A 24742-nucleotide genomic window follows, 5' to 3' on the forward strand; every position below is an offset into this window, starting at 1 on the left:
GTAACGCCCATATTTTCAACGTGAAATAAAAATGTTCCTTCTTTATTTTCTACGTGGAGTGTTTTGAGACAGGACGCAGCTCACACCAGTAATATATTTGTATTTCTTTTAATTTATCTGCAGGGACCTCGCGTTCATAGATGCGTGAGAAAGTCCCGCCTTTTTACGTGCACCTCAAACGCTAAGCGGCGTCTGCGTCTACATGAAACGCTGCTGGTGCGCCCCCGTCACTGTGCATCAAATAGGGCCTCAACATGAATACATCTCTACAAGTAGCCATGTTGTTACATGACATGTACGCATCTTATGTTTATCATGTTTGCACCAGTCAGATAGCTTCGTCATTCACACCGGTGCTGTAATACCAAATTTGAAATATGTTACGCTAGCAAAATGGCAGAGAGTGCATCATAAGCGTAGCATGTAGTCATGTTGTTACATGAAAACGCATGTCATGATTTTCATGTTAGGGTCTATCGCTTGTGTTCGCCATGCAATTATGTCATACCATACCAGTTTTTCAACATGTCATGAGAACGAAACCACCGCAAAAGCAGCAAAAACATAAAATGTCAACAATGACATTCATGAGATATATATCATGATTTTCATGTTATGAAGAGCTAAATATGTTTATGATATAGTCATGTTAGGCCATACAAAGTTTGGTATTGATACCATTATCGAAACGGCCAGGAGAGCTAAAAGTCGTAGGCGGCTAGATAGATAGATAGATAGATAGATAGATAGATAGATAGATAGATAGATAGATAGATAGATAGATAGATAGATAGATAGATAGATAGATAGATAGATAGATAGATAGATAGATAGATAGATAGATAGATAGATAGATAGATAGATAGATAGATAGATACGCTCAAAGTCACCCAAGTTCGCTAAGAAATGCTTCGCATTTAATATGTTGTCACACACGTCAATAACATTTCAACAGGACATTTTCTTCTTAGACATGGAATTGCGTTTAGGAAAAGTGGATAACGATTTAGAGTACTAGGTACTCTACTATGTGAGAGCATAAAGCCGTCCCGTGGGCTGTTCAGCAGCCTGTATCGAGCTTTGGGGAGATTGTTTGAATTTCTATCAACGCGTGATCACAAAGCGTGAAGAGAACTTATCCATATTCGCAACCATCATGCGAGACCACCTTTTAGCCGTGGTAATCAACGTGTATTTAGTGTACAAAGAAACGTAACAAGTAACGGTGAACCGTCTTTTGAGCCTTATGTGTGTGGCTTTCGACTTCCTCACTGGAATATCGATTTTAATGAGACCGCGGGCAAAACTATATCGGTGCTGCTGGGGAAGACGGTGTTGGAGAATTCAAATAATGTTCAAGAGTGCCAACCTATTCGCATGCAGTGTCCTGTAAAGGTAAGGGCTGTTGAAGAAATTGACAGATCCCACGTACAGTTGGAATCGATGTTATGCGAAGCACGAATGACAGATGTTGATATGTCACTTCAAAATCAGCACAACGTAACGAGGCGGAGGTAAATGATGCTTTACATGGCTTCCGTGTAATGATTATCATGTTTGTATGTGTAGTTTACCTTCGTCATCTATTCACGTCTCGTGATACCATATTTAGTGTGTGTGTGGAGCTAGCGAACCGGCCATGAGCACGCAATGAGCGTGGCATGTTCTCATGTTCTTACATGACAGGCGTGTCAGAAATATCGTGTTTGCACCAGTCATATATTTCGTCATCCAACGACATCATGTAACATCAAATTTGGTATACGTGGAGCCAGCAAAACGGCCGCGAGTGCATCATGAAGGGCTCATATACTCCAATGAAGCGTTGACGCGCGCGCACGGCGGGCACAGCGATGCAACGTTAGCAAAACACGAGCACGTCTCACGCCAGGCGCGACCGGCGCGACCAGCGTCCGTCGGCGCGGCCCGACGGAAACCAGCGCGAAATGCGATATGCTGCATTTCGCGCCGATGCGTTACCAAGACAACACTGCGTCTCCCTCCTTTCGTGAAGGAGGGACGCCGGACGCGCTGAAACGCGCATGCGTCAAAGCGAGACGCGCGGAGCGCTCGACGGTGACGGACGCTCCCGCATCGGCTCTGTCAGTGATCAAGGATTTTTGCGGTTCTTCACGCCAGTGGCAAAGCCAAGTTCTATGCTCCGAGTGAATACCACCCGTGTCTAAGTGGGCCACATTTTCGACAACTTCTTCATGTTTTATCTCTACGCCGACGCGACGCCGAGCTAGGCCGCGTCCCGTTAGGCCTAGCTCCGCAACGCCCGAGTTTTCCCGGTGCGATGGCGGCCACTACCACAGTTACGGGCTGCGACCCGACCACACTTCAAGTTGTGACGATGGAGACCACCTCCTCTGACCAAGCCATGCAGTCGGAGAACGAGTATTTAGCTGACATGGTGAAACTCTGGCAACGGAAGCTATCCCAGGCCGCGTCTGCGCCCAGAGGAAATGGGTCGCGCGCTGTGGCCCAGCAAAAGGCGGCTACCTCCAGCTCGTCCTCGCGCCCCTCTAGGGATGGTGCGCGCTCCACAGCTCCTGCCTCGCCGATGCGTCAAGTCAAGTGGCGACCACGCCATACCCCTCGTCTCTCTCGTGATGATTACATCGTCGTGCTGAAGCCGGGCGCTCCTTTCGACCTCAAATTCATCCTCTCGTCCGATAGTGTCGGTGACGCGATTCGTGCATACTTGGGAGAACACTCGTCCAGTACGCCCCACGTGTGGCCAGTGTGGGACCAAAACGTTCTCGTGTGCAGTGTCACCTCACTATCCATGGCGCAGCGCCTGCTTGGGGATATTCAGTTGCTGGTGGGAGGCCAGCAGCTCCCTTTTCGGGGCCACGCCAAGGCGTCAGGGGAAATCTGCCGGGGTGTGATCACCATTATCCCGTCTGAAACCCCGCAGCGCATCAAATCTGAACTCGAATGGCCGCGAGGCACTATCCTGGTGGTCCGCAAACTTGGTGACTCTAGTGCAGCGGTGGTGACCATCGAGGGCACGAAGCTCCCCCGCTTCATCTTCTACCACAGTGTCGTGGCCTACGTGTGCCCGTATAAGAAAACCATCCCATCCTCCTCACTCTGCGGCAACATTGGTCATCGACCCTCGGCTTGTCCGCAACCTACTCCCGGTCGCTGTACCCGCTGTGGCACTCAAGTCCAAGTGACTCCTGAAGGCCTAGCTTAACATGAATGCAAGCCGAAATGCCTCCTCTGCTCCGGGCCACATGAAACCGGTGCTCGGGGATGCCCAGTAAAGTATCGGAAACCTAAGCTACCATCTATCCCAAAGCGGACTGCACCCCCAACAACAGGCTCACCAGCGGATACGCAAGCCAAGCGTGACTCACCTCTCACTGACCCGCCGACCCCACCGCCGGCCACCTCAATTCACTACCCGCCACTTGTCACGGGATCACCTCAGGTAAGCAGCCGGGTAGGGATAAATGCTCCTCAGCCTCTCCTTCCCTCCCCTCTCCCTTCTTCCGTAGAGCTGTCCACTCTACGAAAAGAGAACGCGCTTTTTCAGCGGCCAATCGCAGCTCTCACTAACCAGGTCGCAGCTCTCGAACTGCAACAGCAGAAATTGGCAGGACCTCCCACTGCTACCCCATTGGTTGAACCCACTACCCCTAAACTTGACCATCCTGCTACGCCCACCCCGCGTAGTGATACCACTCCCCCACGACGGCGTCGGTAACCCCTCCAGCTCAGGGGGCCACTCAGAACATTCCTACTGTAGACCAAACCTTACCATTGGAGGACTGCATGAGTCGCCTCGAAAATGCTGTTCTCTGCCACATGTCTACCATTAATGTTCAACGCATTGTAGCAGAGGTGGTTCAGGTGGTTCAGGCCTGGGCTGTCACTCAGTTTCGCACCAAAACTCGCTCACGCTCGGCCTTTACGGACAGCAATTCTGTCCCGCGTCGACGTAAAGTTGCCGGTTCCTCTAAAGCGGCTTTCAATCCAGCTGCCGTCCCCCTTCCAACTCTGCAAAGTCAGGGGCAGGACATGGAGGATGAGCCATAAAACTTTAGATTTTCATCATGACGACTCCGTCATTTACACCTTCACTATCATCTCAATTCGAAATCATTCAATGGAACTGCAGGGGATTCGGGAACAGGCGAAAGCGTGCAAATTTTCTGCTCTTCCTTCAATCTCGGGGCTCTCTTCCTGCCGTCATCGCCCTGCAAGAATGCGGTTCAAACCCTACCCTCTCCAGCAACTGCTCCTATACAGGCGGCACTACCACTAGTCTACTTGTTCACAAAACATATACGGCTGTTCAGGTCGACCTAGACCTAGATCTCCCCTACGATTACTGCATGGTCTCCTTTCTTCCCCAGAAACGAGGTACTCCATCAATTCATATTCCTAATGTGTACTGTCCCCCACATACACAGTGGGTCACTTTCGCGGAACTCTTCAACAGGGCTCTCCAAGCGGTGGCTCGGCAACCCTTGGTGGTGGTCAGAGACTTCAATTCTCCTAGCCCACACTGGGGATACCACTTTGAAAAGCCTCGCGGCCGAAGCTTAACGAACTTATATCCACTCTTGGTTTCACACTGCTCACTGACCCAGCGCATCGCACGCGTATGGGAAATTCGGTGACACGCGATACATGTCCAGACCTCTCACTCACGCGTAACATTCGGCAAGCTACGTGGGAAAACCTCGATGAAACTCTTGGCAGTGATCATTTTCTGCTGAAGATCGCCTTCCCGACGCGGAAAATGTGCCATAATCTGGGGCCAAGCCCGTATCACGGACTGGACAGCTGTTCGCACTAAGCCTTTCCCCTTGCTCTTCTCCCCAGAGGACTACCAGGCGTGGGTATCATACGCCCTCCATACACAGCAATCATACACCAAACACATTCCAACTTCCACATCAGCCCCTGCAGTGGATCCCCACCTCCTCCACCTTTGGGATGCACGCCACAGCCTTACGCGCCAGTGGCGACGATCTAAGCTAAATTGTAAGCTTCGCTCCCGCATTGAAATGCTCACCTCGGAGGCTGCTGCCAACTCTGCCCAGCTTGCGGATGCAAATCGGGTCTACGCCTGCGTGAAGGCTGCAGGTCAGATGAGCTAAAAAATACATGGCGACTATTTCGGAGCCTCTTGGATCCCTCTACCACCCGTGGGGAAACACGACGCCAGCTTCGCCGCGCTTACTATGCCTACCAGGGCCCGACGAGCCAACTCGCAAACGACCTCTGCGACCGCTATCTCTGTCGTACGATTGACCCCATAGGCTCCGAGTACGTGTACTCCGGGCTCCCCAACTCAGAACTTGATGCCCCCTTCACGCTCCCCGATCTTCGGGCGGCGCTAGCTAAAACGAAGCGAGGTACTGCACCAGGTAGGAATGGCATTACAGTCACTCCATTAGCCAACCTTCCCCACTCCGCACAACTCTCGCTCTTACATTTGATGAACGCAGTATGGGACGGTGAACCCTTACCCCCGGAATGGACCACTTCGGTGGTCACATTCATTCCCGAACCAGGCAAGCCCGTCAGCATTCAGGCATTGCGACCCATCTCGCTCACCTCTTGCATGGCCAAACTTATGGAGACCATGGTCCGCGACCGCCTGTCCGCATATCTGGAAAGGAAGGGCGTCTTTGGTGACTCGATGTTCGGGTTTCACCCCCATCTATCTGCTCAGGACGTCCTTCTCCAACTCCAGCACGACATCATTGTACCTACTACGATGCGCCACAATGACAAAGCCATCCTTTCCCTCGATCTCCGGGGTTCCCTTTACAATGTAAAGCATAGAATCATCCTTACCAATCTTAACAGCAAGAACTGTGGCCCGAAAGCTTTCCGGTACATTAGGTCATTCTTTTCACATCGCACCGCTTTCATCCGCATCGACTCTGCCGAACATAGTCCGTATACATTAGGCCCCCGCGGTACACCACAGGAAGCGGTTCTATCGCCCATCCTTTTAAATTTGGCCATGCTCAAACTTCCTGTGCTCCTCACTCAGGTCGAAGGCATACAGCACGCTCTATACGCGGATGACATCACTATCTGGACCAATTCGGGCTCCCCTGCAGAAATTGAAGACCGCATACAGCGAGTGGCACTTATTGTGGACACTTACGCCTCATTATGCGGACTGGAGTGTTCCCCCACCAAATCATCTCTTCTCTCGGTATCATCTCTACCACCACCTCAGATATCTCTGCCATCTGGCCCCATACCGGTTGTCGCAGAACTCCGCATATTGGGCCTCTACATCTCTTCTACTATGAACTCTGGCTCCACCATTGCGCGTCTTCGGCACACTAGTGAGCATGTTAGCTGTATGATTTGGCGGGTCTCCACCAAACGTGGCGGCCTTCGCGGTCGGCACTCCCTTCGCTTGGCTCACGCGTTTGTAACCAGCCGAGTCCTCTACGCTACCCCATACCTTCGCTTGCGTCGCCGCCACGAGAACCAGTTGGACGCACTGCTCCGATCGGTTTATAAGCGAGCACTAGACCTCCCCATTCCTACCTCCAATCGCCGCTTTGTGGCCTTGGGTGTGCACAACTCGTATGCCGAGTTGCGGGAGGCTGATCGCACCAATCAAATTAACCGCCTGTCCCAGACGGTTCATGGATGCCGCCTTCTGGACAGGCTGTCACTGAACCCGATCTCTACTCCACCACCCGATTCCTCCGTTCCGGAGCTGTGGCGGCAAAAACTTTGGGTTGAGCCTCTTCCTCGCAACATGAATACCAGTCAAAATACAGGCAGACTCTTAGCCCGAACACATCTTCTCCATACTCGATACTCCAACACTCCTGGTGTCTTTTACGTAGATGTCTCAGGCCCAACCTCCTCGGGACACTTTACGGCCGCAGGGATATCCGAGGGTCACCACGTCGACGGCATCCCTTTCCGCTCACCTGATGCAACTCGGGCCGAAGAGGTAGCCATCGCTTTGGCAGCCTCTCACCGCTCAGCAAGAGTGATCATCACGGACTCGCGCATCGCCTGTTCCCGATACATGCAAGGTACCATAGCTCCTCTGGCCGCCGACCTTCTCCAGGCTGCCTCATGGCGTTTGAACCTCACTCCATCCGCATAGTATGGTCTCCTAGCCACGCGGGTCTCCCCGGTAACGAAGCGGCTCATGCCGCTGCCTGCGTTTCTCTCTCCCGGGCCGTTACCTCTTTCGACCCCGCGTCTCCCCCAGGCACCTCAGCTCTTACGCAGTACCGCGAAATCCTTGATTACTATCGAAACTCGCGCCGTCTTTACCCAGAACCTGCACGGGGTCTCTCTAAAGCGGACGAGCGACTTCTGAGACGCTTGCAGACGAACACCTTTTTGTGTCCTGCAGCCGCCCAGAATTTCATGCCGGGTATACACGGCTACTGTGCGCACTGTGGGGTGCTGGCCGACACGTACCACATAATTGCAGTATGCCCAGCTATACCTCTTCCATTTTCATCCCCCTTCCCCCTACCCAGAAGAGAGGCTTGGGAGGAGTTCCTGCTCGGCTGCTCCACCCGGGACGTTCAGCACTCTCTGCTGGCCCACGCCCGAGCAGCGATGACCTCCAGTGGACTTCTGGAATAAGGAGACCACCCAAGTGCATTTGTAGTGCAACTCTCTGTGCTTTTTATAATAATTGTTTACCACCACCACCACCACCTTGCGTCAAAGCAACGCGGTGCGGTGCGCGCCTGCAAGCATTTGGCAGGACCGGCGCCTAGCGTGGCAACGCCGGTGTGACGAAATGAACGCCGGCGAGCACGCGCACCGAGTCACGTTGAAATGTATTGGTGCCTTGACTGTGGCATGTAGTCGTGTTCTCACATGATACGAATCTCATGATTATCATGTTTGCACCATTCGCACACCTACGTCAGCCATTAGCGTCACGTAATACCGAGTTTGGTACATGCATGTGAAGCTAGCGAAACGGCCGCGAGCTCATCATGAGCGTAGCATGCTGTCATGTTGTGACATTACGTGCATCTCATGTTTATCATGTTTGCACCAGTATCATACCTTCGTCATCCATTCACGTTCTGTCATACAAAATTTGGTATATGTGACGCTGGCGAAACGGCCGCGAGCGCATAAGCGTGGCATCTAGTCATGTTGTTAAATAACACGCATGTCATAATTTTCATGTTAGGGTATCTCACTTGTGTTCGCCATACATTCATGCCATACCATACCAGTTTCGCAACATGCCTTACGAACGAAATTGCCTCAAGAGCTGCAGAACCATGAAATGTAAATCATGACATTCTTGACATACATGTCATGATTTTCATGTTATAACAAGTCAAATATGTTCTTCATACAGTCATGTTATGCCATACTAAGTTTGGTGTTGATACCATTATAGAAATGGCCAGGAGAGCTAAAAGTTATAGGCGGATAGATAGATAGATAGATAGATAGATAGATAGATAGATAGATAGATAGATAGATAGATAGATAGATAGATAGATAGATAGATAGATAGATAGATAGATAGATAGATAGATAGATAGATAGATAGATAGATACGCTCAAAGTCGCCGAAGTTCGCTAAGAAATGCTTTGCATATAAAATATAGCAGTGAATGCTGCAAACAGAATGATATGTCGCAAACCAGGCCAGATCACGCTGTCACATTCTACATCCGAAACCTAAGCTCATGGATACTCAGTTTTTTTTTAATACGCAGATATTTCAGTCTGTCTGTCTGTTGGTGTCTGTCCGAAAATTCGGTGACTTGGCGAAAGTTAAAACCCATGCTGAACGACCACCCTACATGACCTAGTAGATGCATTCATACTTGCAAACGTTATCAATCAAAAAGCAAACCCTTTTGAATATTTGAGGCGCAATATCAATACGTAAACATTAGGTAGTGTGTTTCCTTATTTATTAAATGCATAGGTATGCAATTATAAAGACCGCAGTGTTTAATAAGCTGCGCTGACCATGCGACGCAATGAACAAAAAAATGGCAGCACATCCACGGGGCGAATGATGGAGAGTGGGGCGAAGCATCCGTTCGTCCATTCGTTCTTGCTTCCGTCCATCCATGCGTCCGTCTGTGTGACCGTTCGTGCGTCCATAAGCCCGTTCGTGCGCGCGTCTGTTCGTGTGGCCGCGCGTCCATCCGTGCGTCCGTCCATGCGTCCATCCGTCCGTGCAGCCATCCGTGCGTCCGTCCATGCATCTGTCTGTGTGTTCATTCGTCCATCTAGTGAACACTCCAAGTACTACCATCTCGAATCTTTTCATCATATATTCCGCATATAGAAGCACCGCCATCCAGCGGACATTCCAAGGACTAAACGAGAGGTGGCACACGCACACTTTCTTATGGCTTGCGCTTCGTGTCTACTTCCCACCTTTAACCACGTCGAGTTCATAGTATATACTAGTTCACTGTATTCATGGCACTGCGGCCCAATGCTTGCTAAACCTTTCTAAAACCAAGGAGGTTAAGCCCAGCGAGTATAACATAGCATGGTATATACTAGTTCACTGTATTCATGGCACTGCGGCTCAACGCTTGCTAAACCTTTCTAAAACCAAAGAGGTTATGCCCAGCGAGTATAACGTAGCAACCCTTTCTTGTCAGATAGTGCTCAATGTACGTGCCAATGGCTGCTAATGGGGAAGGAGTGACAGGAGAATTTGGCTTTTAGTTAACGCACACGTTGCGAATTTTTTATTCTTCAACAACGCACAGGAGAAATCTCCCACCGGCACCACCTAGCAGGTCGAAACATAAGACGTGTTACGCACTACTACGAGGGACGAATGGGTGCCGCTTTAAAAAGCTTCACCCCCAAACAAGTTTCCTTTCTTCACTGTACTGCAAAATGGCACCATATCTCTCAAAATATCGTCTTTCGGCGTCCTTTCCAGGGAAACATGCAGATACGCGACCAATTTTTTACACAAGGTACAAATCATCCAACTTCGAGCTTTTGTTCAGCGGCTCTGGGGCACGTCATATTGAAATTTTAAACTCGTGGCGTTGTAACAAAATTGTTATTTACACTGATGCTTACGTGTCGCGAAGTTCGAAGGGCGCCTTCATTTTATTTTGACGGGTCATCATCGAATCGGAAAGTTCACCTGTCGCAACTTTTGCGGGTTCTTAATACGCCTCTCGGAAGGCTGCAGTGAAATATTTAAGTTAAAAAGAAAAGACTCCTAGCTAATGAATAAAATTCACTTCCTCAAATAGGGCTCTCTGGGGAGCACTGCGCTTTTGGTGCGGAAATTATGACTAACAGGTGACCCGAATCTATAAAATGCGTCTTTACGAGTAATTGCGCCAACGAATCGTTCACGTTCCAGAAGGAAATCAATACCCTCTCAATTTTTTTTCAAGTTTTCGCACGTATATACGCGCCCTTAATCGCAAACTGTCGCAAGGACATACATAAAAACTGGGTGGAACCATCACACCCCTTCATGCTGCGTGAAATAAAAAACATTTCTGGCTACGTTCCTCCAACAAAGTGCCTCTTAAGAACGTTGCCCACGCAGCTTCTTGGCTATGAGAGACGCGGGCTAATAACACTGTCAAATTACGCGCAAAAATAACTAAAAAGTTGCGTCGGGGCGAAGCAAGTGAAGGGCGTTTCAGTTCTACACACGGGAAACCTGTAGATGGGCGAAACATGCAGGGCTCTTCTTCTTTCCTAAATGCCCGGTTTCCGTTCCCAATTCTGCATGTAGGGACGGAAGGTTGTTTGAGCATCCTTAGCGTCGTTTACTATTTTTAGGAGGAGAACGAAGACGAAGTGCTTCTCTTGTGGAACACGTCTTGCTGTCTGTGCTGTATTTTCTGCGTTCCACAGAACAACAGCGGGGTCTCCCACCCCCTACATCGCAGTGATGGATGTACAATCCCCAGAGATCCCGTCCGGTACCGGTTCATTCATGGGCATTGCTTCAAGAAAGCGTGGTAATGCATCTAGTGAGAGCAAGGACAACGAGCTGTACTCCGCATCAGACGACGAGTCCTCGGAAGACGGCTTTGAGCTTGTGCTCTACCGCAAGGCCAAATGAAGAATCATGAACGCATCATCGGCATAAAGTGTGCCCATTGTGAGAACTGCACCTCAGCGATGGCCACACTCCATTCTGTTTGTGCCGCAGACCACTGCTGATAATCTACGCGTCCTCAACAGGTAAGCACTGTCCTTTTATCTTGAAAACATTGTGCCTAACGAGATTAAAGACATCAGGATGAACACGAGGAAGAATATTTTGGCAATCGACATGATGAACCCGAGTGCACTGAACAAGCTACAGCATGTGTCGGAGCTGGGAAACATTAATGTCCCAGCCATCATACCAGCGAATGGTGACACTGTAACAGGAGTTATCTATAATATAGACACTGAAATCGCCTATGAAGATTTTTCTTCCCTGTTCTGATAAAACTAGTGAGTGAAAACAACGTAATTGTGCATGCTGGTCGCCCAGGCAACTCTCGTTGTGTGCGAATAACATTCAAGGGTGACTGGCTTGCCTCTTACGTGAAGGTTCATTTTCGTCACGAGGTTTGTTCATTTATTCTGAAGCCTATGGAGTGTTTCAAGTGCCAGAAGATAGACAACGTGAAGGGCGTTTGCGGAAATTCCGCAGTGTGCCCCCGATGCGCTGAACACCACTCAGAAAGCAACTGTAGTGCAACTACGTTGAAATGCCCCAACAGTCACGGTGCTCACAGTGCTTCCTCCAAGGACTGTCCTCAGATTAAGAAGGAGATTTCTATTCTAAGGCGAATTGCGCGAGACAACTCGACTCACAGAGAAGCTGAGCAAAAAGTAAGGCGAAGGTGCCGTCATCCTCAAAGGTTCTCACGAAGGACAGTGCCAAATCTAACGAGAAAGTCGGAAACTCCAGTGAAATCGAGAGGCGCAGCTCCTAGCACGGCAAACACCTGCGCCGCAAGAGGAGAAACTGAGAGATCTCTCTCACCAAAGCAATGACCACCCCATTATCATAAACAATCTATTGAGCCTCAACAGAAGCCGCCTTGCCTACACGACCTGTTGAGCCACAGTAGAAGCCACCTCAAGAACAAGCACAAGATGCTGCAACGGCCGGGAAGACAGATCATAGCGTGATGGTAATGCTGTGATCATTCGTGGACACCATTGGCGTGTTGGTAAGCAACATGAAAACACCATCAGCCAAAAGTGCCCTTCAAGTCCTGGACGCGCGGAGTTCAGTGCTAGCAGTCCTAGAGTAGACCATAGCTAGCCCACCACTCTCTTTCAGGGATGAGGTTCCTAAAGCAGCAATACTGCAGTGGAATGCCAGAGGACTAAGATCACGCGTAGCTGATTTTCGTCGATTTGTGTACATCAATATGTTTCCCGTAATCGTCATCTGTGAGCCTAACCTATTGAGTGCAATAAGACTCTCGCGATACGAATCTTTTATGTCGCCTACTGTTACTGAAAGCAGCAAGGTTCTATGATTGATCGCCGAGATCTCACTTACATCCTTCAACCTTTACCACCTCATGACGGAATCAATACGTATGCTTAGGAGTAAAAAAGAGGAGGCTCAGCATCACTGAGGTTGGCGCATACTTATCACCATCAAGTCGGTTCGATCAAAAAAGACTACGAGACATCATAGCGTCAAAGCCTGACCCATGTGTTATCATCAGGGATTTTAACGCTCATCATATATTACGGGTAAGTCAAAAGACTTACATTGGGGCAGAAACTTGGTGTCTTTTGCCTCCGACAACGAACTTTGGTTACTGAACGATGGCAGTCCTACATTTTTTACGTGGCTGCACATACAGCAGCTGTCTCGACTTGACTTTTGTTTCGCGAAGCCTAGTAAAGCATACTGAATGGTTTATGGATATAGAAACGCATGTAAGTGATCACATTCCGACATTAGTCAAGATCAGTGGATTGTCGCCTCCTAAAGTTCGCTACACGCCTAAAAGAATGGACTGGAAACTGATTTTTCCGTTTCGAATGGAAGAGATGACAAGAACACATCCGATTTTTAAGAGGCCGTTAAGAGCACTGTACAAGAGACTGTGTGTACGATCTCATGCTCTGTAAAAGTCATGGACATTGACATAGAGCTGGAGCGGCTTCGAGCCTCACGACGACGAGCTGAAAAAAGGTACCGGTGCACGAAGGATATAGAAGATTTACGAACTCCCAGACGTATGCAAAAGAAGATCCAACATCAGTTGGACAAGCTAAAATTCGAACGCTGTATTACTTTCCGGGACTCACTCGACCCTCGTAAGCCTTTATCGCAGTATAGAGAACGGTACAAAGTTTACGGCCATTCCTCATTCAGAGGTCACCATTCAATGCCTTAGCTCTTTACCAAAATTGACCAGATGTTGACATTGCTGAAGAGTTCTGCGCCGGATTATCAGGCAAAACTACAGCACTTTACAACTCACAACTGTCGAGCAGTTGTACGCCACCTCGCGATTCCCGTAGGGACCTCCCGTTCACCGTTCAGGAGCTTAAGGCAGCACTCGCTTCGTGCAAACATACCTCCGCACCAGGACCTGACCAAATCTCCTACAGAGCCCTGTGTCATCTGAGTGAGCGCGCGAGAATAGCTATGCTTCAACTATATAATGATTGTTGACTAAAGGGCACTGACCCGTCAAGTTGGAAAACTAGTCATCTAGTACCACTGCTAAAACGTTGCAAGTCACCATTGGAACTCTACTCCTATCGCGCAATCGCATTGGCTAGTTCCGGGCTTAAAGTGATGGAGAGAATGATCCTCGGCTGCCTGGAGTGGTACTTGGAGTATCATGAGATCTACCCAAATGCCATGACTGGCTTTCGACGTGGTCGATCATCGATCGATAGCGTCGTCGACCTAATCACGTGCGTTGAACATGAGAAAGGTCATAAGCGTATTTATGCCTCTCTGTTCCTTGACGTCAAAGGAGCCTATGATAACGTTACTCAAATGCTGTCCTTGCCGCACTTGAAGAGATTGGAGTGGGTGGCCGAATGTTTAGCTGGATACGCAGCTATCTCAAAATGCAATAATTTTTTGCGAGTACGGAGGCCAGGAACACCTGTGCACATTTCAGTTGTCGTGGTGTCCCTCAGGCGGGTGTACTGAGCCCCGTTATATTTAATCTAACACTGATCGCACTCCATACGCACCTACCAAACAATGTTTGTATATCAACATACACAGATGACATCTGCATCTGGACATCTGCGGTAACTCGCCTGCAGTTACGAGCGAGAATCCAGAGAGCTGCTACTGCAACTGCTTTGTACCTCCGCAATCGAGGCCTGGAAATTTCCTCCGGAAAGTGCGCTCTCCTGCCATTTACGCGCAAATCGATGACGAATTACAGAGTGTCAAATAATGATCAAGATACACCATATAGTCGATCTCACAAATTTCTGGCTGTCATAATCGAAAGAGACATCTCATGGAGCCCTCATAGGTCGTATTTGAAAAAGCGATTGATGGTCATACGCCACCTTTTCAAGTCTCTCGTTGGAAATACTTGGGGAATGCAGCCCAATGCTACGCTACGGTATTACAGGGTGCTTTTCCTTGGCTTTCTACGATTCAGTCTGCCCGCATTATCAAATACAAGCAAAACAGGTCGACGCATGATACAAATCGTTCAGGCACGAGCGCTTCGAATCTGTCTATGTCTGCCTCCGGGTGCCTCAACAGTGGCGACTAAAGCTTTAGCCAAAGACCACCTCGTGCACACCCATATTATAATTGAAGCTCTGAGAACACACATCAGGCATGTTGCCCAGACTTCCTGTCACCACCTAGCCTCTCTACCAGCGGATATGCCTCATACTTCCTTTTGTGAAACAGTAACTGCACATTGTGACTCTCTACCAACTGGTTTTACGCCCGCGGCGAGACCTTCAGTTCCTTCATTGGTGCCTCAAACGGCCATTCATCAACCTGAAGATACCAGGGATCCAGAAAACATGAGATAAATCAATACCAGCCCTCAAGCAGCTCGCTTTACTTCTGCTGTACGAGAAGTACCAAGACTGCACCCACGTCTACACTGAGGACTCCGTCCTGCCAAACAGCTCAACTGCGGTGGTCGTTATTCCAACGCACGCCACAACCACTAAATTCAGGACAACTCATGCAACCACACGAACGGCAGCAGAGGTTGAAGCGCTTCCCGCTGCGTTGCGTTTCATTAACAACCAAAGCACGCAACGGTGGACGATCTTCTGCGACTGCAAGGTGGCACTGCCGTCACTTCTGTAAAATCTACGCCGTGGTCCGCACAAGCAGTTGGTATTTGAGAAAGCAGAAATGCTACACCTTGTAACAGAGAAAGATCACCAAGTCATATTTCAGTGGTTGCCAAGCCACTCCGTAATTATCGGTAATGAACGGGCTGATCAAGCTCCCCGTTCAGCCCGTACACAAGACAACAATCAGTCAATGCCTCTCTCTAGGACGGACGCTGCTAGGAGGCTCCGCATGCTTGCTCGCCAACGCTCAATGTCACTGTGGAATGAGCCTCTTTTTACGCATGCAAGATTACGATCCCTTGATCCTACGTTAAGCTTGCAGCTTCCAACAAAACTTCGACGAGGTGACGCTACTGCTCCGTGCAGACTATGGTTGGGAGTCGCGTTTACCCGTGCGTACGCGTTGCGCATAGGGATGGCCGACACCGCCGCCTGTGCACACTGCGGAGACGAAGAGACAATTCGACACGTCATGTGTGGCTGCCCGTAATATAACCTAGAGAGACAATACCTTTCTAATACACCAAACAAGTTTGATGAACAGCCGCTGTCAGAAGAAAGTATACTGCGCCACCGTCATGACTCATCATCACAGAAGAAGGCCGTGCAAGCGCTGATGGGCTTCTTGCGAGCTACTGGCCTGTCGGAACACCTCTGAGTAAATTGGTCTTGTGTGTGCGTGTGTGTCCGTGTTTTCATTTTTTTATTTTTTAACTCTCTCTCTCTTTCAACCTCCTATTCCCCAACCCCAGTGTAGGGTAGCATACCAGGTACTAGCATCTGGTTAACCTCTCGGCCTTCGTTTTAAATGCGAAGCATTTCTTAGAGAACTTCGGCAACTTTGAGCGTATCTATCTATCTATCTATCTATCTATCTATCTATCTATCTATCTATCTATCTATCTATCTATCTATCTATCTATCTATCTATCTATCTATCTAGCCGCCTACGACTTCTAGCTCTTCTGGCCGTTTCGATAATGGTATCAATAGCAAACTTGGTATGACAGACCATGACTGTATGAGTAACATATTTTTCTAGTCATAACATGAAACTCATGACGTGTATGTCATGAATGTCATGATTTATATTTTATGGTCCTGCAACTCTTGCGGTGGTTTCGTTCACATGGCATGTTGCAAAACTGGTATGGCAAGACATGATTGTGTGGCGAACTCAAGCGACAGACCTTAACATGAAAATCATGGCATGCGTGTCATCTAACAACACGATTACGTGCCACGCTCATGATGCGCTCGCGGCCGTTTCGCTAGCGTCACATATACCAACTTTGGTATTACGGTACGTGAATGGATGACGAAGCTATGTGACTGGTGCAAACATGATAATAATGAGATGCTTGTCATGTAACATGACTACGTGCTACGGTCATGATGCGCTCGCGGCCATTTCGCTAGCTTCACATGTACCAATGTACCAAACTCGGTATTACGCGAAGCGAACGGACAGCATAAGTAAATGACACATCCAAACATGATAATCACGACATGCGTCTCATGTAACAACATGACTACCTGCGACACTCATAATGCGCTTGCGGCCGTTTCGCTAGCTCCACATGTGCCAAATTTGGTATTACGTGACGCCAATGAATGACGAAGGTAAATGAGTGGTTCAAACATAATAACCATGAGATGCGTGTCATGTGAGAGCATGACTATATGCCACAGTCAAGGTGCCAATACGTTTCGAGATGACGTGGTGCGTGGGCTCGCCGGCGTTCATTTTGTCGCGTGACGCCGAAAATGCCACGCCGAGCGCCGTTCCTCCCGTATATTCGCAGGCACGTGCCGCGCTGCGTTGCTTTGACGCATATGCGTTTCAGCGCGTCCGGCGTCCCTCCGTCACGAAAAGAGGGAGACGCAGTGTTGGCTAGGTAACGCATAGGCACAGAGTAATGTTACTCTATGGCATCGGCGCGAAATGCGGCGGGTCGCATTTCGCGCCGGTTGCCGTCGGGCCGCGCTGACGGACGCTGGTCGCGCCTGGCGTAAGACTATAGAGTGCTCGCGTTTTGCTAACCTAGCGGCGCTGTGCTCAGAGTGCGCGCACGTCAACGCTACATTGGAGTATATTGGGCCCTTCATGATGCGCTCGCGGTCGTTGTGCTAGCTCCACAAATACCAAAGTGGGTGTTATGTGACCTCAATGAATGACGAAATGTGTGACTGGTGCAAACATGATTATCCTGACACGCGTGTCATGTGAGAAGATGACAACATACCACGCTCATAGCGTGGCTCACGGCCGTTTCGCTAGCTCCACCTATAATAAATTTGGTATCACGTGACGTGAATAGATGACGAAGGTAAACGACACATCCAAACATGATAATCATGACACGGAAGTCATGTACGGCATGATTTACCTCGAACTCGTAACGTTGTGCTTATCTTAAAATAACATACCAACATTTCTTATTCATGCTTCGCATATCATCGCTTCCCACTGTACGTGGGATCTGCCAATTTTTTTCTCGTTTCTCTCTCTTGTAGGGCGAACAGGCGACTTCGTCTTTAGTGCACTATAGGGTTGAGTAGCGGAAGCTGCCCAATTTTTGTGGTACACAATGGTTTTTATGGTGGACCGTGACTTCATGGCACACGTTGACGACAGGAGACGCAGATAAACCGAGCCCCTATAAGGTGCTCCGCACCGGATATCTAACAGACGAAACTCAAATGGTTGTATGGTTGCTTTCGGACGAAAAGCTTAGGTGCCGAATCGCGGCTGGCATCGCTGTACCGATATGAAAAATTGTGTGAACTGAATAAAAATTGCGTAATAATCACTTAACAGCCCCCTTGAGTTAAGAGTGTTGTTGCGCTCCCATCTTATCGATTGTGTGTGCTGCAGTAATCATTGTGTTCGTGTTATTAACTTTAATCTGACGGCTTTGTTGTCCTCTTCCATGAGAAATTGAACTCAATTTGTGTGTAACGTACATTCGTGTCTGTCTCCTGAGAGTGTCCTTTTCATTGTTAGCGCACCAGCGCTTTTAGTAGTGGTGCTTCTCCAATATCTGTGGCATGCACACTTGTTGCAAGAGATCAAATTGCGGCAATTGGCGATTTCCAAATATTTCTAAAGGTTTCGTGACACTTGAATAGCTGAATTAGTGACAAAATGTGTGTTCTGATGTCACACCTTTCATATAAACAAAACGAAACTGTTGATGTCATGGTGTTTCAAGTTTGAATGGTCTATGTAAATTTTACGAACAGTTTTTTTGTTTATTTTGAACAAGCCGGACTTCTAGTGGTGATCAAAAGTCGCTTAGAAACAAAATTGGCCCCGTATCTGCATGTTACACCGCAAATGTCGTCGAAAGAAGATAGTCTTGCGTGTGAAGAGAGTGAACAAAGCGTTTATTTGATGTTCTGCGCAATAAAATTGGTGAATGTTATTCTGGAGGCACTCCGTTGGAGTGTCTCGACCGTGCAGCAGAGGTGAACGAGCACGTGAAGTCACGTCACACGTGAGACATGAGCGCTATCTGGCAGTTATCCTGGAAAACGGGGCGCGCACCATGCGCGTCCGTCTCTGAGGTGATAAGGTGTAGAAGGCAAGGCGACGGGTAGGTACCACCATCGTGTCGTCGTAGCAAAGAGTTGGAAACACTTGCTGTTTCGTGAAAGCGTTGCATGGCCAGTGCAGCGTTATAAAGGCTACGATACTTAAGATAATTATGTGCGCCTTTTCTTGTAAAAAATACACATACTTAATATTGACGTGTTGTTGTGGTGCCTCAGGTATGCGCAATAATTGATTTTTAATTGACAATCGCACAAGTATGACCGCTCAACCTTGAGCAATATTGGTGGGCCCTGCGGATGGGGTCGGCCGTTTAGATTACCGATTGGTCCCTTTGGTGCCGTTTAGGGTACCATTAAGGGTGGACAAACAGACAAGTGTATAGAAAGACAGGCCAAAATTTTTGCGTTTAAGGTCCCTAATGAAAACTATCGTCTTTAAAAAGTGTCACTTGATACTCAACTGGTGATAGAGGTTGTTCGAGCCGGTAGAAAACCCAAGTATTCTGCGTGGTAGTTAACTGTTCAAACACAGAGCCGTACGAGAGCTTGAAACAGCTTTGGGAGAAGGCCTTTCATAGCAGCCGTGCTGGGTAAGGAGTTGCATCAACTTATCCAATAATGCACAGCCAAAGCGGTGGTTTAGTGGCTGAGGTACTCGGCTGCTGACCCGCAGGTTGCGGAATTGAATCCCGTCTGCGGCGGCTGCAATTCCGATAGAGGCGGAAATGTTGTATAGGCCCGTGTGCTCAGATTTGAGTGCAGCTTAAAGAACCCCAGGTGGTCGAAATTTCCCGAGCCCTCCACTACGGCGTCTCTCATATTCATATGGTGGTTTCCGGACATTAAATTCTATCTATCTATCTATCTATCTATCTATCTATCTATCTATCTATCTATCTATCTATCTATCTATCTATCTATCTATCTATCTATCTATCTATCGAAGAGCAAAAATGCACCAGGCATCGCACCACGTGAATCGCGTTACGAGAGGGTGGTTAGGAAATGCCAGACCTTCACAAAACGCCGATATATTATTGTCACGTGCGTCCCGCGAGAAAGACGAAGGCGTCAGTGCGTACGCGCATCTGCACCCTTTTATGCAGAACGCAACAACGAGAAAGACGAGGAACTCTCTGGCGCGCGGTAAATAAAAAGACCGACCCACTGCTGCTTTCTCAGCGTCTTCAAATACGACCTTTGTCTTCACGTCGCGAGATTATTCGTCATTGTCTTCAGTAACAACAACATCAAAAGAGGCATTTACATCACTTGGCCTAACGCCACTCAATGTGGACAACCATTCGTGCGCCTCGTCAAAGAAGAAGGAGAGAAAATAGAACATTGAAGGAAAGGTTGAGTGAAAGGGCAAATAAAGTGAAAAGGCTTATGCCTGGAGGTCCATTGCGCAAGACATTAGAGCACTGGCAAATATCTAAACAACCATTTCCCATCAAGTCTTTTCCTACACTTTCGTTAGTTTTTCAAGAAGTCAGGGCATTCTTCACAAGTAGCCAGTTCATCACGAGCAAAATAATGTGTCACAATTTGTAGGAATTCAAGAAGTGATTTCGCGACATGTCTAAGCTTATATATCTTGAATATGTCTGAATATTAAGGCAGCACTGCCTGTAAAGCGGTAAGTTAATAAACTAATTGTCCACTTCATTCAGCGTGAGTTACTTCCTTTAATTTCGTTCCCACAGCGGCAATGACTGATTGGATCTACACTCTAAAAAAACAGCGAGTAAAAAGGGTGTCTTTTTGTCCCACAACAATAATCGTCATCTATATTGCATTCCATCCTTGCGCTATCACCCTGCGCCCGGTACATTCCGGTCACGATCGACATGCCCATTATCAGGGTTACATTGCATTCTCGATAGGAAAGTGGCCAGCGCCGAGTTTTCAAGAAAGGAAGCGCACGCAAGCCTGATGACGATTATTGTTGTGGGACAAAAAGACACCCTTTTTATTCGATATTTTTTAGAGTGTAATCAGACATACTGAGTGAGAAATCGAGTCATGATTCGATCACCCTCCAACACCACACGACCTGGCTGGCAATGCGTTCAGTTGATTGGTGGAATATAGAAATGGACGATAAAAAAAAAGGTCGTTTGTATAAACGGAGAGCAGGCCGACCAAATTCTAGGCATTCATGGGATGCGGGCGTCCTTAACGACCGTGATGAACCTACGTGGCAAAACACTCTCTTTCCTAATGATGATGCGCACGTTTCCTAAGACGCATTCCTTTGTCGGATATGCACCATCCACGTTCTCAATAGATGGGTGCTGGGGCTCATTCATTGGAGGGTGCGCAGGCTGCCCTTCCAAGACGCTAGGAAAGGTCTTACCGAGAGGGACAGGGCGAAAGAATCTGTCAGGCTTGCGTGACAGCACAATGCAGCTCTTAGCGACCGTAATGAAACGCTGTTATGCGGGACTTGTGTGGACACAGGAAGCGGGCGTACTAGGTTTGAACGACCTGCAGATAATTACAGACCGGTGGCATGGCGGCAGCTAATGCAATGGGCATAGAACCAGCCTTTAGATGAATGCACACGAGAAACAATGAAATATTTTTATAAGAGTACTGGAACGTAGGGTTTGCTTAACATGCATTCTATTTTTAACATGAGAGTGTTTTATTGCGGGGTCCGCCACGACTCCACTGACGTACTTCCATCACGGTAATGATGTTGAGAAATGTATTTTAAGATATTGCAAAATAAAAAAAAATGAAGAAGGCAAGCAATGGACTCACGGGATTGAACCAGCAACCTCTCGTTTTTCAGTGCGTGGCACTAACCACTACGCCACAGCCTTTTTTTTTCATGGTATTTAATAAAGTACTTGCGCAATAAAGACAATATCAAGCGAGCGCTTACTTTCGCGATTTGATTGTACACTACGCCAAAGCCCCTATGCTGTCTGCACTGCTAACGCCATACATCGTTTGGCAGTCCTCAGAGCTTGGAAACTAACGTGTTTCCACTATCAGTGAAGATAGTGCACCTCTCGGCGCGTCGTCTGCTATTGCGCGTACCGCGGTGGTCCACCGTCCTGGGGATCGCGGTGACTTCCTTGTTGTACTATTATCAAATCTTCACGTCGCATTCTTGCGTCGCATTTGTGGACTGCTTCTGTGGATACTAACAAGGTTTTCTGTATAGATTGGCCCGGATGCGATGGTCATGAAAAGTTAGGCAAGAGTCGATGACCTGCCTATATTTGAGTTGTTTGCATTGCGTTTTACCTCAAAGCACGGGAGTTTCCACGTTAATGTGCATTTTCAGTGTAGGTTTTTTGACGACCACGACCATTTTAAGAAGAACCGTCTTGCCTAGACGATAAACGACGCAAAACGTCTGTAAAAGTCTCCAAAGAGTTTACTTACTAAAAAAAGTCTATAAAAACTATTCTTGCTTTCTACTTGTTACAAAAACAGAAATTCTAAAAATATACTACCTATGCTTCACACTATCCACCAGACAGGTCTTCGCAATGGCTATCAATCTATAGAGTATAGGACAAAATGTTACAGTAACTTCACGTTCATTCTGGCATCTTCCATCTTTTCAGAAAGCTCGCGATTGCTTTTCTCGCAAAAAAACACACACACACATTCTCATCACAATGTAAAATATTCTTACTCTAGGCCTCACTTTCTGATCATGAACTGTATAACTCAATAGATGCAGTGGCAACCACTCCAACTTTTCAAACACATACAAAAGAAGTCGCCAACTATGGGCTTTCCATCAAATGCCTCTAGACAGCTTTCTCAGTTTCTTTTTGAAGTAGAAAGAGCGCTTTGTAAGGGACGATATAAGCAGCCTTTTTGAAAATACCTCATCTGAGTGAGTGCACTTTCGTGTGGTTTGACCGGGGCTGCCCCATTGGCAGTTGTGGGGAACGCTCGCTCTTTGCACGTTGTCGCTTGTTCAATTTTTCTGCGAACGAACTAACAGATGCAGTACACTCATGGTATGTTACTTCCTGGTGCAACACAGTGCACCAAGAATGAGTGACGCCGACATGTGCAACACACCATTACCTGCTCTTAAGTTGAGGAACGGGAACACTGCGATTGAGAAAAATATCTATTGCTGTATTATGAATGAAATGTAAAACAAAACCTGGTGAGTGGTAAAAGATGACCATTTGTACACAATTCTGTTGGTTCATAAGGCAAATATATAATAAAGCAAAAAGTCAACTCCATTGAAGGAAACGCGAGAGTTGACAACTGATCGAATGTCAATGTCATGTAACTCTCAGTATCGCCAGCATCGTTCATCGCGTGCCTTTTGTCTAGCTGTTCCATTTTTGGCGGCTCCTCCAAATTGAACACTGGGGAATTTGAGGGGTGCCATGCAGTTTGAGGAGATCGGCGCCTTGGTTATGAACGTTTGGCTTTCGTGTATGGAGTGGAATTGCTGCCGTATGGAGTGAAACTGAATGTCATATACTTGGCGTTTCACGTTGAGCTTTCTATCTTCACGATGCAATGCTTGCTCCCACTTTTTGAATTGCATCGAATTTCTTTGGAGGTTTGTCAGTGTGAACATTACTTGGCCTATATCTCAAATAATAAGAGAATATGATAAGCAGATGATTCACTTCTTCATGCTGTATTTTAAACCTAATCTACAGTAACGTGGTCTAAAGTTGTTTCTCTCGTCCGGTCACTCTCCTGAGTTATTTCTCTTGGAGGTTACAATTACCTTTGAATGCCTGGCCTGATCATGCTCTCAAATTACGTTGTTGCATAAACGAGTGTCTCTTCATTTATAAGTACTTTTTTCTACTCTATAATATTTGAACTCGATAGCATAAAATATTTTGTTTCGCAAAAATTTTGGCGTTGGCGCCTCCGGTTGTGAGCGCAAAAAAAAATCATCTTGTCCGTGACCAAAAAATGAAGGAAGCTGCCAATAACAGAATAAAAACTTCAGTACGAATGAGATTCAAATTCAGGCTGTCTGCGTGGCAACCAGGTGTTCTACTACAGGGGCGTGTCAATGGTCTGAACTGAATAAAAAACAATACGAATGTCATGTACTAGAGATATTGTGGTTTAAAAAAGTGGTTTTACGTTTACACTTCTTTCTTTCGTGTAATAGAAGAAATATTTATAACACACGCGTGGTGGAAACGTAGAATTGCTCCAGGATAGTGTTTTCCAGTGTTCCATTTTGTTACTCCCTAGAAAGGTTGCCACATTCAATTGACGGTTGCGTATGGTAGGTAACTTTATTAGGATCCAACGAGGAATCACTAGCCCGGAATAGGCCTCCGGGATCTGTCGTCCGCGGAGCATCGTGCTATGTTCTCGGCGATAGCCCTCTCTCGCTGGACAGCCCAGATTTGGTCCACTGCACGTGGGCTGAGAAGGGCGGCTCGCCACCGCTCAGCCAGTCGTCCTGGGATACACACATGCTCGTCCGAGTAGTGGCGGCGAACACCGCACTCACACAAGTATACGAGCCATGTCGGCTGTCTCGTGCCCACACCATGGACAGCTGGGTGACGAGTGGAGTGAGGGACACAGTCTATGCAGGGGCCTGGGATTGTCAAATGTGCTGGTCTGCAGACGCCTCAGATCAGACGCCTGAGGCCGCTCTATCTGCATGTGGGGTGGTGGGTAACGTCCTTTCGTTTTTCTATAATGGCTGAGGTTCTCGTGAAAAGTGACCATGATGTCCTTGCAGTCCTATAAGGCCTCGGGGTCTGTTATTCTCGTCACAGAGTTATGTCCTCCGACCTCGGGTATCTCACCATCGTCAACGCATCGCACATCGGTGGCCCTTTCACATGCGTCGGGGCAGGTTAGCAGTTTCGCGACAAAGTGGGCGCACTCATTGTGGTTTCATGGGAGGTCAGAGCTTTGGTCGCTGCCAAAC

This window comes from Rhipicephalus microplus, unplaced genomic scaffold (genome assembly GCF_043290135.1).
Source record: "Rhipicephalus microplus isolate Deutch F79 unplaced genomic scaffold, USDA_Rmic scaffold_43, whole genome shotgun sequence".
Classification (NCBI taxonomy): Eukaryota; Metazoa; Arthropoda; class Arachnida; order Ixodida; family Ixodidae; genus Rhipicephalus; species Rhipicephalus microplus.